General features: G+C 41.1%; 1 protein-coding gene across 1 annotated transcript in view; it reads left to right on the top strand.

Moving 5' to 3' along the window:
- The window catches only part of CNTN3 (contactin 3), a 408,740-nt gene that overhangs the window by 293,139 nt on the left and 100,415 nt on the right, over positions 1-15,186 (top strand). The gene's annotated exons all lie outside the window — the stretch shown is intronic.

Consider the following 15,186-nt stretch of genomic DNA (forward strand, 5'->3'; position numbering starts at 1 on the left):
AGGGGAAGAAGATAGCACAAGTGTTTGAAAGAAATGTATGATAATGAAGGAAGGTGCAGGAGAGATTTCCAGCATGAGGGAGACCCTAATTGGGACTGCTGACTTTGAAGATGGTGGGAGGGGGCCAATGTACAAAGGAATTCCAGATTCCTCTATCAATTGGGAAAATCCTCAGTTGACAGTCAGCAAGGAAATAGGGATATCAGTCCCACAACTTTAATGAAGTGAATTCTTCCAACAATATGAAGGAGCAGAAAATGATTTCAGAACCTTCCAGAGTAACACAGGGCTTCCCAAGTGGCTCAGTGGTAAAGAATCCACCTCCCAATGCAGAAGACATTCATTTAATCCCTGGGGGATGGCAGGGGCTGGGTGTGGGGTGGGGTCGGAGATCCCCTGGAAGAGGAAAGGCATCACACTTCGGTATTCTTGCCTTTGGAAATCCCAGGGACAGAGGAGCCTGGCAGGCTACAGTCCGTGGGGTTGCAAGAGTCTGACATGACTTATCGATTGAACAACAACGATGACAGCAAAAAGTAGCGCAACACTAACAACCCCTTGATTTTAGCCCGCTGTGACCCATACTGGACCTCTGACCTCCAGAACTATAATATAATACATGTGTGTTGTTTTAGGCCACTAAGTTTATAGTAACTTGTAACTGGAGAAAAAGGAAACTGATACAGAATGCCACACATATTATTTCCTTTAAATATTTCTGCAGCTCTGTGCTATTTATATCATATTACTATCTCCTTGTCACTAATGAAACAACTAAAGCTTAGAGGAATTATGTAATTTGCCTAAAGTCACATAGCCAGAGTGAATTCCATAGCTAGGGCATAACCATGAAGCGTTTTCAGGGCAACATTGTGTATAGAAAACACAGAATCTGAGAGGTGGTCTCAGCCTTTGAAGTCATGGGGTCCAAATTATTCTTTTTGGAGATGGAGGAAAACAAGAAAGCAATTTCTTAGACCAAGAAATGTAAATTTACTTTTCCAAAACTGCTAAGGCTTACTGCAGACAGCCAGGTTGAACTGCTTTTAGATTATAGTCCCAAAGTTATTTTTGTGAGTTGGTTAGGATAACACAATCTGCTATTTCTATGATACTTTGTGGGGGACTATATGATACTTTATGCCTCAGGCAGCCACAGCAGGATGACAAGGCAAAATTGTGAACTGAGCCATTAGGAAACACAATCTAACCAAGTGCTAGGCAGTACAGAATAGATTTCTGGAACAGAAAAGTAATTAGTGATTTTGAATTTAGTTGTCCAAGCCAGTTTAAACAGGTCAAGATACAAACTATTTAATTTTTACAATGCTGCAAGTTAAACCTTTCTGTATAAATGTTGACATTTTTGTTGTTGAAAGCATTTTAAGGACTTCTAATTGTATACATAAATTAAATAGTAATTATGTTCCAAGGACTTAAATGCTTTGCACAATAATAAACACACTTGTTCTCACAGTAGTGCCTATAGTAGGCAGAGGTTTTAATCTTAACATTAAAAGAGGACAAAAGATTAGCAGGTTTAGCTGAAGGCACACAGGAGAGATTTACTCCCACTTTAGAGAATGGTGGGCTACCCTTGTGGCTCAACTGGTACATAATCCAACTACAAAGCAGTTGTAGGAAATGGGTACCCACTCCAGTATTCTGGCCTGAAGAATTCCATGGACTCTATAGTCCATGGGATCCCAGGAGTTGGAGATGACTGAGCAACTTTCAGTTTACATAATGATGGGATGATGTACAAAAAAAATTAAGGTCTAGAATCTCACCTGGTATTTCTTACTTGGCCACTTGCTACATGAGTATCACTAGGTCACTTCTCTAATACCTATAAACATTAATATCCTCATACATAAGAGAGAGATAATAATTCCTACCTTCAGTTCAGTTACTCAGCCATGTCTGACTCTTCATGACCCCATTGACTACAGTATGCCAGGCTACCCTGTCAATCACCAACTCCCACAGCTTGCTCAAACTCATGTCCATCGAGTTGATGATGCCATCCAGTATCTTATCCTCTATCATCCCCTTCTGCTCCTGCCTTCAATCTTTCCCAGCATCAGGGTATTTTCCAATCAGTCAGTTCTTCCCATCAGGTGGCCAAAGTATTGGAGTTTCAACTTCAGCATCAGTACTTCCAATGAATACTCAGAGTTGATTTCCTTTAGGATTGACTGGTTTGATCTTCTTGCAGTCCAGGGGACTCTCCAACACCACAGTTCAGAAGCATCCATTCTTCAGCGCTCAGCTTTCTTTATAGTCCAGCTCTCACATACATACATGACTACTGGAAAAAACATAGCTTTGACTAGATGGATCTTGGTCAGCAAAATAAGGTCTCTGATTTTTAATATGCTGTCAAGGTTGGTCATAGCTTTACTTCTAAGGAGCAAGTGTCTTTTAATTTCATGGTGGCAGTTACCATCTGCAGTAATTTGGGAGCCCAGTGTTTCCATTGTTTCCCATCTATTTGCCATGGATTGATGGGACCAGATGCCATGATCTTAGTTTTCTGAATGTTGAATTTTAAGCCAGCTTTTTCACTCTCTTCTTTCATTTTCATCAAGAGGCACTTTAGTTCTTCTCTGCTTTCTGCCATAAGGGTGGTGTCATCTGCATATCTGAGGTTATTGATATTTCTCTCGGCAGTCTTGATTCCAGCTTGTGCTTCATCCAGCCCAGATCTCACAGGATATACTCTGCATATAAATTAAATAAGCAGGGTGACAGTATACAGCTTTGATGTACTCCTTTCATGATATGGAAAGTCTATTGTTTCATCTCTGGTTCTAATTATTGTTTCTTGACTTACATACAAATTGCTCAGGAGGAAGGTAAGGTGATCTGGTATTCCCATCTCTTGAAAAATTTTCTACAATTTGTTGTGATCCACACAGTCAAAGGCTTTGGTGTAGTTAATAAAGCAGAAATAGGATGTTTTTCTGGAACTTTCTTGCTTTTTCAAAGCTCCAATGGATGTTGGCAATTTGATCTCTGGTTCCTCTGCCTTTTCTAAATCCAGCTTGAACATCTGGAAGTTCTCAGTTCATGAACTGTTGAAGTCTGGCTTGGAGAATTTAGAGTATTACTTTGTTAGCATGTGAGATGAGTGCAACTGTGAGGTAGTTTGACAATTCTTTGGCATTGCCTTTCTTTGGGATTGGAATGAAAACTGGCCTTTTCCAGTCCTGTGGCCACTGCTGAGTTTTCCAGATTTGCTGGCATATTGAGTGTAGCACTTTCACAGCATCATCTTTTAGGATTTGAAATAGCTCAACTGGAACTCCATCACCTCCACTAGCTTTGTTCATAGTGATAATTACCTAAGGCCCACTTGATTTCCCATTCCAAGATGTCTGGCTCTAGGTGAGTGATCACACCATCATGGTTATCTGGGTCATGAAAATCTTTTTTGTATAGTTCTTCTGTGTATTCTTGCCATCTCTTCTTAATATCTTCTGCTTCTGTTAGGTCCAACAATTTCTGTCCTTAATTGTGCCCATCTTTGCATGAAATGTCCCCTTGGTATCTCTAATTTTCTTGAAGAGATCTCTAGTCTTTCCCATTCTAATGTTTTTCTCTATTTCTTTGCACTGATCACTGAGGAAAGCTTTCTTATCTTGCCTTGTTATTCTTTGAAACTCACATTCAGATGGGTATATCTTCCCTTTTCTCCTTTCCCTTAGCTTCTCTACTTTTCTCAGCTATTTGTAAGGTCTCCTCAGACAACCATTTTGCCTTTTTGCATTTCTTTTTCTTTAGGATGGACTTGATCACTGCCTCCTGTACAATGTCACGAACCTCCATCCATAGTTCTTCAGGCACTCTATCAGATCCAATCCCTTGAATATATTTGTCACTTCCACTGTATAATTATTAGGGACTTGATTTAGGTCATACCTGAGTGGTCTACTGGTTTTCCCTACTTCCTTCAATTTAAGTCTGAATTAGGCAATAGGACTTCATGATCTGAGCCACAGTCAACTCCTGGTCTTGTTTTTGCTGACTGTATAGAGCCTCTCCATCTTTGGCTGCAAAGAATATGATCAACCTGATTTCAGTATTGACCATCTGGTGATGTCCATGTGTAGAGTCTTCTCCTGTGTTGTTGAAAGAGGGTTGCTATGACCAGAGCATTCTCTTGGCAAAACTCTGTTATCCTTGGTCCTGCTTCATTCTGTACTCTAAAGCCAGATTTGCCTGTTACTCCAGGTATCTCTTGACTTCCTACTTTTGCATTCCAGTCCCCTATGATGAAAAGGACTTCTCTTTTGAGTGTTAGTTCTAGTTGTAGGTGTTCATAGAACATTTCAACTTCAACTTCTTGGGCAGTAGTGGTTGGAGCATAGACTTGGATTACTGTGATATTGAATAGTTTGCCTTGGAAACAAGCAGAGATCATTCTGTCATTTTTGAGATTGTACCCAAGTACTGCATTTTGGACTCTTTTGTTGACTATGAAAGCTACTCTATTTTTTCTAAGAGATTCTTGTCCTCAGTAGTAGATAAAATGGTCATCTCAATTAAATTCACCCATCCCAATCCATTTTAGTTCACTGATTCCTAAAACATTGATGTTCACTCTTGCTGTCTCCTGTTTGACCGCTTCCTATTTGTCTTGATTCATGGACCTAACATTCCAGGTTCCTATGCAATATCGTTCTTTACAGCACTGGAATTTATTTCCATCACCAGTCACATCCACAACTGGGTATTGTTTTCACTTTGGCCCTGTCTCTTCCTTCTTTCTGGAGTTATTTCCAGTCTTCTCCAGTAGTATACTGGGCACCTACCCAGCTGGGAAGTTCACCTTTCAGTGTCACATTTTTTTGCCTTTTCATATTGGGAGCAAGATGGCATAATAGAAGGACATACATTCATCTTCTCCTGTGAGAACTCCCAAATTACAAGTTGCTGCTGAACAACCATCAACAGGAGAATGTTGAATACCAACCAAAAAAAAAAAAAAGTATGTCCAAGGCAAAGGAGAAGCCCCACAAGACGATAGGAGGGGCACAATCATGTTTAGAATCAAACCCCATACCCGTCAGATACACTTGGAGGGCTCAAACAAAACCTTGTATGCGCCAGGTCCCAAAGACCCCACAGAGACTGAGCCAGACCTGCCTTTGACTGTGTCAGTATCTCCTGTGGAGGCACGGTTCAACAGTGGCCTGTCCCAGGGTCAGGGGCTCTGGGTGCCGCAGACCTGGGTCACAAAGCATGTGGCATAGGCCTTCCTGAAGGAGGTCACCATTAACGCCACCATAGAGTCACCGAGCAGATGACCCACAAACTGCAGAACAATTATACCAAATAAATTCTCACACTGTTAAGAAAGTTCTAGGACCCACCACAGATTTCCCATCCTGGGGATCTGGCAAAGGGACTAAGAATGCCCCCAGGGAATTTGACTTTGGAGGCCAGTGGATTTAATTACAGAACTTATGCAGGACTGAGGAGACAGACTTGGAGGGCACAGACAACCTTGGGTGCACCTGGACCCAGACAAAAGGAGCAGTGACCCCACAAGAGACTGACCCAGACTTGCCTGTGAGTGTCCAGGTGTCTCTGGTGGAGGCATGGGTTGACCGTGGCTTACTGCAGGGTCAGGAGTGCTGAATACAACCGTGGGTGAACAAGACCTTTTGAAGGAGGTGACCATTATCTTCATTACTCCTTCCATAGTTTGGTCTCACATCAAACAACAGGGAGGGAACACAGCCCTGCACATCAATAGATTAAATATTTACTGAACATAGCCCCACCTATCAGAACAAGACCCAGTTTCCCCCACAGTCAGTCTCTCCCATCAGGAAGCTTCCATAAAGCCTCTTATCCTTATCTTTCAGAGGGCAGACAGAATGAAAACCACAATCCCAGAAAACTAATCAAACTAGAACTATAGCCTTGTCTAACTCAATGAAACTACAAGCCATGCCATGTAGGGCCACCCAAGACTGACAGGTCATGGTGGAGAGTTCTGACAAAATGTGGTCCACTGGAGAGGGGAATGGCAAACCACTTCAGTATTCTTGCCTTGAGAACCCCATGAACAGTATGAAAAAGCAAAAAGATAGGACACTGAAAGATAAACTCCCACCTTATACAGCTGCTATAAAGTAAGCATTTACCATGGTACCCACTGTCTGTAGATACACCGATCAATAGGAATGGGGTAGTGGTGGTTGTTAGCATTGTTCAGTTGCTAAGTGGTTGTTGTTAGCATTGTTCAGTTGCTAAGTCATGTCTGACTTTTTGCAACCCTGTGAGCTGCAGCACACCAGGCTTCCCTGTCCTTGACGGTCTCCCTGAGTTTGCTCAAACTCACATCCATTGAATCAGTGATGCCATCCAACCATCTCATCTTTTGTCACCCCCTGCCCCTGCCCTCATACTTTCCCAGTATCAGGGTCTTTTCCAGACAAATGGTTCTTCTCATCAAGTAGCCAAAGGGTATTGGAACTTCAGCTTCAACATCAGTCCTTCCAATGAATATTCAGGGTTGATTTCCTTTAGGATTGACTGGTTTGATCTCTTCACTGTCAAAAGTCTTCTCCAGCAGCACAGTTCAAAAACCTTAGTTCTTGGGTGCCAGCCTCCTTTATGGTCCAACTCTGACATCTGTACATGACTACTGGAAAAACTATAGCTTTTACTATACAGACCAATGAGGTTAAGTCAGTTCAGTTCAGCCGCTCAGTCGTGTCCGACTCTTTGTGACCCCATGAATTGCAGCACGCCAGGCCTCCCTGTCCATCACCAACTCCCGGAGTTCACTCAGAGTCGCGTCCATCGAGTCAGTGATGCCATCCAGCCATCTCATCCTCTGTCGTCCCCTTCTCCTCCTGCCCCCAATCCCTCCCAGCATCAAAGTCTTCTCCAATGAGTCAACTCTTCGCATGAGGTGGCCAAAGTACCAGAGTTTCAGCTTTAGCATCATTCCTTCCAAAGAAATCCCAGAGCTGATCTCCTTCAGAATGGACTGGTTGGATCTCCTTGAAGTCCAAGGGACTCTCAAGAGTCTTCTCCAACACCACAGTTCAAAAGCATCAATTCTTCGGCACTCAGCCTTCTTCACAGTCCAACACTCACATCCATACATGACTACAGGAAAACCATAGCCTTGACTAGATGGACCTTAGTCGGCAAAGTAATGTCTCTGCTTTTGAATATGCTGTCTAGGTTGGTGATAACTTTTCTTCCAAGGAGTAAGTGTCTTTTAGTTTCATGGCTGCAGTCACCATCTGCAGTGATTTTGGAGCCCAAAAAAACAAAGTCTGACACTGTTTCCACTGTTCCCCCATCTATTTCCCATGAAGTGATGGGACCGGATGCTGTGATCTTCATTTTCTGAATGTTGAGTTTTAAGCCAACTTTTTCACTCTCCTCTTTTACTTTCATCAAGAGGCTTTTTAGTTCCTCTTCACTTTCTGCCATAAGGGTGGTGTCATCTACATATCTGAAGTTACTGAGATTTCTCCTGGCGATCTTGATTCCAGCTTGTGTTTCTTCCAGTCCAGCGTTTCTCATGATGTACTCTGCATATCAGTTAAATAAGCAGGGTGACAATATACAGCCTTGACATACTCCTTTTCCTTTTGGAACCAGTCTGTTCTACATTATAAATAAAACTTTGGAAGAAGCAGTGGCTGAAAGACATAGAAGTTTTTGTTGGTAGGTTGGGCTACTCATTGATTGGTTGGTCTCTTGAAAGGTTGGCAGTTAAGGCTACCCGGAGTCCACACTTATCAAAGATACATACCTTTTTTATCTTGTTGCTTCCAGCTTCCCATCGTGAACCAGGCTGGCTGCTGGATGGCTTCAGCCTCTCAAAGACATTCTTTCCAGTGTCATCCCCTGATGACAGGAGAGAGGAAGGTAGAAATCAAGGTCTTCCTTTTAAGAAACTTCCCAGAAGTTCCATCCAACAATTTTCCTCATGGAAAATTAGTTCCCTGACCCAGTTTGTCAAAGTTAGTTCCCTAGCCGAATGTAGCTACCATAGAGATTGGGAAATACAGATTTCTTTCCTGGATGGGAATATGCCCAATGAGAAATTGAGATTATGATTTAAGAGGAAAGGGGGGAAAGTGGTGGTCACTCCAACCCTGTCTCATGTTTATTAATGTTTCTCTGACCTCTGTATCAAACCTGGCTTTCCTGCATTGCAGGTGGAATCTTCACCATCTGAGCCACCAGGGAAGCCCCTTTAAGCCTTCTAACCTTCTACTTTGTATGATGTATTTCTTTTTTTTAGTTGTCTTATTAAGTGCCTTTATTTTTAACTGGAGGATAATTGCTCTACAATATTGTGCTGCTTTCTGCCATACATCAACATGAATCAACCATAGGCATGCATATGTCTTCTCCCTCCTGAACCTCCCATTTGAAGTACTTCTAACATCTCCTCAGTGAATAAGGAAACTTTCAGGTATAAAAATGAGGTTAAAAAGAGGAAACACATTTAAGGCAAGGGTCATAGTGCTGCACTTTTTCACAGGCATCTTAGTTTGAGATTTTACAACAAAACGCCATAAACTGGATGGCTTAAACACTGGAAATTTATTTCTCACAGTTCTGTAGGATGGATGCCCAGAATCAGGGTGCCAGGATGGCTGAATTCTGGTAAGGACATCTGCCTTCTCATTATCTCCTTGACAAGGCAGAAAGAGCCAGAGAGCTCTCTGAGGTCTTGTCTATAAGGGCACTAATCCTGTTCATCAAGGTTCTATCTACCCTCATGACCAAATCCCCTCCTAGAGGCCCTGCCTCTGAACACCATCACATTGGAGACTAGGATTTAACATAAAAATGTTGGGGAAACACCAAAACTCAGTGTATGGCACCGGGGCTGGTGGTTTGGATTTTACTTTTATCTCTTTGGACAGCAACAGCACTGATAAGCCAGGGCCTCGATGCTTAGGGGAAAAGCTGCTCGAAGCAATTATGGAACAAGTTGCAGAGCTGAATCTTCTCCAAGTTCATGTGAAATTGGAGTGGGTCTCAGCCATCACTTGGCAACAGAAACCCCATATCTATCCCTCTTGGTCTGCAGCCTTAAGCCAAATTGGGGAAGCACTTTAAATGATAGATTTATTGTGGTTGTTCAATCATGGGCTGTTCCAGCATAATACACGCAGATTCAGATCTCTTCTTGGGGACAAATGAATTCACTGATGAATTTAAAAATATAAGATAAGGCAAAAATTTTTTTGGTAACATATTTATGGCAAGATTTTCAATCCATTTCTTACTTAGTTACTTTGGTTGTACTTTGTTTTTTGTTTTGTTTGGTGTTTTTAGGTAAATTACGATGGGTTTGTCAGTGAATAAGAAACTTAGGTTAAATAGGAAAGCTTTCCCTAGCCTAGCTTAGGGGTTGTTGACAGTTGTTCTTTCATTAAACCTCTATATACATTCTCAGGTGATGCTAGTGGTAAAGAACCTGCCTGCCAATACAGGAGACATAAGAGACACAGCTTCAATTCCTGGGTTGGAAAGATCCCCTGGAGAAGGGAAAGGCTGCCCACTCCAGTTTTCTTGCCTGGAGAATCCAACAGGAAGAGGAGCCTGGTGGGCTACAATCCATGGGGTCGCAAAGAGCCAGACATCACTGAAGTGACCAAGCACACACACACACACACACATGCATAAACACATGTCTATATTTATATCTAGTTTGCTGACTAAGGTCCGTCTAGTCAAGGCTATGGTTTTTCCTGTGGTCATTTATGGATGTGAGAGTTGGACTGTGAAGAAGGCTGAGTGCCGAAGAATTGATGCTTTTGAACTGTGGTATTGGAGAAGACTCCTGTGAGTCCCTTGGACTGCAAGGAGATCCAACCAGTCCATTCTGAAGGAGATCATCCCTGGAATTTCTTTGGAAGGACTGATGCTAAAGCTTAAATTCCAGTACTTTGGCCACCTCATGAGAAGAGTTGACTCATTGGAAAAGACTCTGATGCTGGGAAGGATTGGGGGCAGGAGGAGAAGGGGACAACAGAGGATAAGATGGCTGGATGGTATCACTGACTCGATGGAAGCGAGTCTGGGTGAACTCTGGGAGTTGGTGATGGACGGGGAGGCCTGGCGTGCTGCAGTTCATGGGGTCGCAAAGAGTCGGACACGACTGAGCGACTGAACTGAACTGAACTGATGCTATAGAGACATAAATGTAGATATCTGTGTATTTATATAGGTACATAGTATCATTCAAACCCTAACCAGAAAAACAAATTCAAGGATTAAATGTGTCTTTTAAAAATTGCATAAATTGATAGATATACCCAATGAAAACCACACAATATGTTTGAATAATTATAGTTTACGTGGTGTGAAGGTTTTTGTATTAGCATAGTAACAGCTTTGTAGTTTTGCATCAGCCATAGTATTGTGGATCTAAGTGAGTGAGACACCTGAATTACAGAAAAGTTTTAAAGAAACCAGTGTTAGTGCTTTCAAGTAGAGAGAACCTTTCAAACTAAGGTAATAAAGAGATGACTTCACAACAGAGGTCTTAGTGAAGCTGGTCTGAATAGATAATAAGGGCTTATAATGGAAATAATGGTTCCTGAGCTCTTAAAATTAAGTGCTCATTCATTCACTTGAAATATTTTGAATACCTACTATGTGCTAGGCACTAGGTTTAAATTTCATTAGAGAAGTCCATCCCATTATTTGTAGCTTTACAGGGTATGAAGACAGATATCAGAGGACAGTTATAATAAAACTCAAATGGCAAAGTACAGAATGTTCAGTGATTAGCTGAACAGGCCCCATCTTCTAATTAGAGGGTAGAGCAGGCTTTCTGGCAGATGTAATATGTATAGCAAGACTTGAACGATGACTAGGATCCACTGGAGAACAGTGTTCTGGGCAGGAGGAACAGCATGTGCGAAGGCACAAAGGCCATAACAGCATAGGCATTTGATATTCAGTGAACCTGTTCAAGTGTAAAGTGATTTAGGAGAGAAGGCTGTGGAGAGAGGCCGTGGAGGTGAGCAAGGACTTTATTGTGAGTGGCACAGGAAACCAAATGAAATAAACAGTTCCAACTTTATTTCTGATGAAAGCAACAAGATAAAATAAAATAGTAAATAAAATATCACATTTATTTATTTTTAAAATTTTCATTGAAATATAGTTGATCTACCATATAGTGTTAATATCTGCTGCACAGCAAGGTGATTCAGTTCGCATATATACACGTCCTGTTCATGTTCTTTTCCGTATGGTTTATCATAAGACACTGAATTTAGTTCCCTGTGCTGTATAGTAGGACCTTGTTGTTTATCCATTCTATTTGTAATAGTTTGCGTCTGCTAATCCCAAACTCCCACTGCATCCCTCTGCCCCTCTCCTCTACCTTGGCAAGCACAGGTTTGACTCTATGAGTCGGTTTATGTTTTGTAGATAAGTTCGTTTGTGTCATATTTTAAAGTCCACGTACGTGTGGTATGGTATGTATCTTTCTCTGTCTGACTTCCTTTGCTTCGTAAGATAATCTCTAGGTCCATCCATGCTGCTGCCAATGGCATTATTTCATTCTGTTTGAATGGCTGAGTAGTGTTGCATTGTGTGTGTTTGTGTGTGTTTATGTATGTATACATATGTGTGTGTGTATGTATTAAGAATTCTTCTATTGATGGACATTTACATTGCTTCCATGTCTTGGCTATTGTAAATAATGCTGCAGTGAACATTGGGGTACATATATCTTTGAGAATTACAGTTTTCTTTGGATATTTGAGGGCTTTCCAGACGGCACTTGTGGTAAAGAACATATCTGCCAAAGTAGAAGATGTAAGAGACTTAGGTTTGATCCCTGGGTCGGGAAGATCCCCTGGAGGAGGGCATGGCAACCCACTGCAGTATTCCTGCCTGGGGAATCCCATGGACAGAGGAGCTGGAGGGCTACAGTCCATAAGGTCAGAAGCAGTCAGACACAACTGAAGTGGCTTAGCACACATGTACCCATTAACTGGGTATATGCCCAGGAGAAAGAGAAAATTTACGTTCTTAAAAAATCACAATGGTGGCAATAGAGAGCATGAATTGAAATCATTGCAACCTAAGGCAACAATCCCAGTTAGCAACAACTGAGCAGTCTGAGCAAGAGAGAATTGGAGCCCAAACTAAGAAAGAAATAGCAAAGAGAATAGAGAGGGTTGTGAACCAGTTAAATTAACAGGGCACAGGATTTTATTCAATTAAAGATGAGGAGGGAATATGCTAGTAAAAGTCAAATCCTAAATTTCCATTTCAGATATCAGGATTGTGTTAGACCTAGTTAGTAATATGGGGATCAATACAGAAAGAGTGGCGGTGAGGGCAAATGTGATACATTCAATTTGAAACTTTCAGTTTGATCTGCTTGTTGACAAACCAACTGGATATATCTATGTGGGTTTAGAGATTGACTGTTTGAATCTGGAACTCAGCAATGAGGCCTGAGCTATAGACAGAAATTTAGGTGTTGTGTGTGTATAGATGGTAGCTGAAAGCATGGCAGTGGATGAAAGTTTCTAGGCAGGTACCTATCATTAAGTAGTAAATCATTTACTTAAAAGAGAGCCTGTATCTTTAATTCTGAAGCTGATGGAAATTTAAATGTAAGTAGAGGATGCCTAGTTTTACAACATCATTTAAATGACTAACAATCACAATTGATTTATATAGTAATTGATTTGTTAAGTAAAGGTCTACTTGTTGATTGGAACACAAATATTCTAAACTTTTAAATTACTAGTATTAATTCTGATAAAGTTTTTCCCCTTCTTTTTTTTTTATATTTGTATCATCCAGTACTAAGAAGAACTATTCTGCTTTTTACCCTGTAAAATGGAGGTTTTCTTTATAAACAGAAATGCTGTACCCTTTCAAGCATACAGTGGTATTTCAGTAAATGTCAAAATTTTAGTGCTTTTATATTCATTTACTTAAATTCACATATTTTCAAAAGACTTCAATTAAAACAGGATGTTTTGTCTCCTTTCAGCCAAGAAGAATTGTAAAAGATGCTTGAGAATGTGAATAGGCATGGTATGCAAGAAGAGAAAGCCAGCTGGCATATTTTAGAGAATGTTTAGCTTTTTTGTATCACTTAGTGGTACTTAAAACACATTAGCCAATTATCTTTAAAAATGGGGTTTTCTCTTGAATGCTATTGCTTATAACAGTAAATATTTTATTACAATAGCCTCAGTTCAGCAGAGAGTCTAAGAATGACCCATTACTTCTAATTAAACACATTAAAGTTATCTCAGAGGTTTTAGGCAGCATTTAATACTATAGAAATTTAAATGCTTTCTAAAGAAAGAAATAAAGATTTCCCCAAATATTAATAGCTATAATCCAGTGTTTTAAAATATACTAGCCAATTTTAGTGTATTTTTTTTTTGCATGTAGTTAGAAGCTGGCTTTAAAAGACAGTTAGCTTTGTATGCTGTATGATTCCATGTATACGTAATACCTGAAAAAGTCTGCTTTACAGACAAAACAGTGATCACTGCTTGTCCAGAGCTCAGAGTGGGAGGAGAGGTTGTCTCTTTTGGGTCATGGTAGAATTTGGAGGGTAAGGGAATTGTTCTAGACCTTGATTATAACAATGGTTACATGACTGCATTCCTTCTTTAGAAGTCACTTAACTCTGTGCCAGAAAGGTTAATTATTTTGTCTATAAATTATACCTTAATATATTAAGCAAAATTTTTCATGTAATTTTAAATACATCTCCTGATTTCATGAGTAGCTTAATATAGGAGTTTTAGAGTTCAAGAAATGCTCCCAACTGGTCACTTTGCGCCTTTGAGGACACTGAATAGTTTGATGATGTTACTTGGAAGTAGCATCTAAACTTTTACCAGTAAACAAGAGAATTCGTCAGAGCAAGAACCACTTGGCCTTTCTGCCATTAGTACCACTAGTCGCCACAGTCTTGTTTTGTAAAGATGTGTCTGGGGACTCTGTTACTATCCAGCAACTCTGCTAGATGGTATTTCTCTTGGCTGGAGCTTTTAGATGAAGATGAAGAATTTGTTTGCCAAATCGTTTCTGTCTCCATTCCTTTCCTATTTCCTCACATTTCTTGGCTCCTCTGTCTCTTATCACACTGGAGTCGATTTTTCTTCATACTATTCAAAAATGCTGTTCTCTCTCTGCCTGCCATTGCTCCTTTCACAAAAATCTAGACTGGATTGTCTTCCTCGTCATCCTTGGTGTCCCCATCTCAAGAGCGGTTCCCTCACACTGATCAGATAGGTAATGAAGCTTGGAGAATTTCAGTTCATCTACCCCTGGGCACATAAGCCAGGACCTCAAGGAACCTGCACTCCTGTACCCTTCAGTTCACTCTCAGTTGTGTCCAACTCTTTGTTATGCCACGGATTGCAACACGCCAGGCTTCCTTGTTCATCACCAACCCCCAGAGCTTGCTCAAGCTCATGTCCATCAAGTCGGTGATGCCATCCAACCATCTCATCCTCTGTCGTCCCCTTCTCCTCCTGCCCCCAATCTTTCCCAGCCTGAGGGTCTTTTCCAGTGAGTCAGCTCTTCGTATCAAGTGGCCAAAGGACTGTACCCTTAACTCCAGGTTAATCTCTTACTGGTAAATTTACAGTAACAGAGGAGAATTTTATTTATTTAACACATGTGATGTTGCCAACTTTCAGGACCTGGATATTAGTTGTTTCGAGATTGCTCTCTGCTTCATGTCTGCAGGGAAGGTCCTAGGCTGTCCACTAGTTTCTCTTATCTTTTCAACATTAGGGACTAATGGGCTGGGAATATAAAGATAAACCCTCAGGGAGTCCACACACATTCTGTTTAGAATGTGGAGAATTTACCCATAAGTTAATTTGGGAGAGACTGTATGATAAAGGTGACCATACATAGTTTATTCTACAGTATGGGGCATTCTGGTGAGTAAGGGGGCCCTGTTGGTAATTCCTGCCAAGACAACACATAGAAACCGAGACTTGCCCAAGGAAATGGGACATTTCCACCCTGTCTGTCATGGAGATGTTTGTAAGACAGTAAGAAGCACAGAGAAGAGTTGTCTCAGCCACCATCTCGGGGGAGTGGGCAAGCAACTCCATTCATAGAGGTATCTCAAAGGAAGTGATGATGAAGCTCCATTGTGAAGGATCTTTGAAACCAAGC

The sequence above is a fragment of the Ovis aries genome, chromosome 19, assembly GCF_016772045.2.
Source record: "Ovis aries strain OAR_USU_Benz2616 breed Rambouillet chromosome 19, ARS-UI_Ramb_v3.0, whole genome shotgun sequence".
In the NCBI taxonomy this organism is placed as follows: Eukaryota; Metazoa; Chordata; class Mammalia; order Artiodactyla; family Bovidae; genus Ovis; species Ovis aries.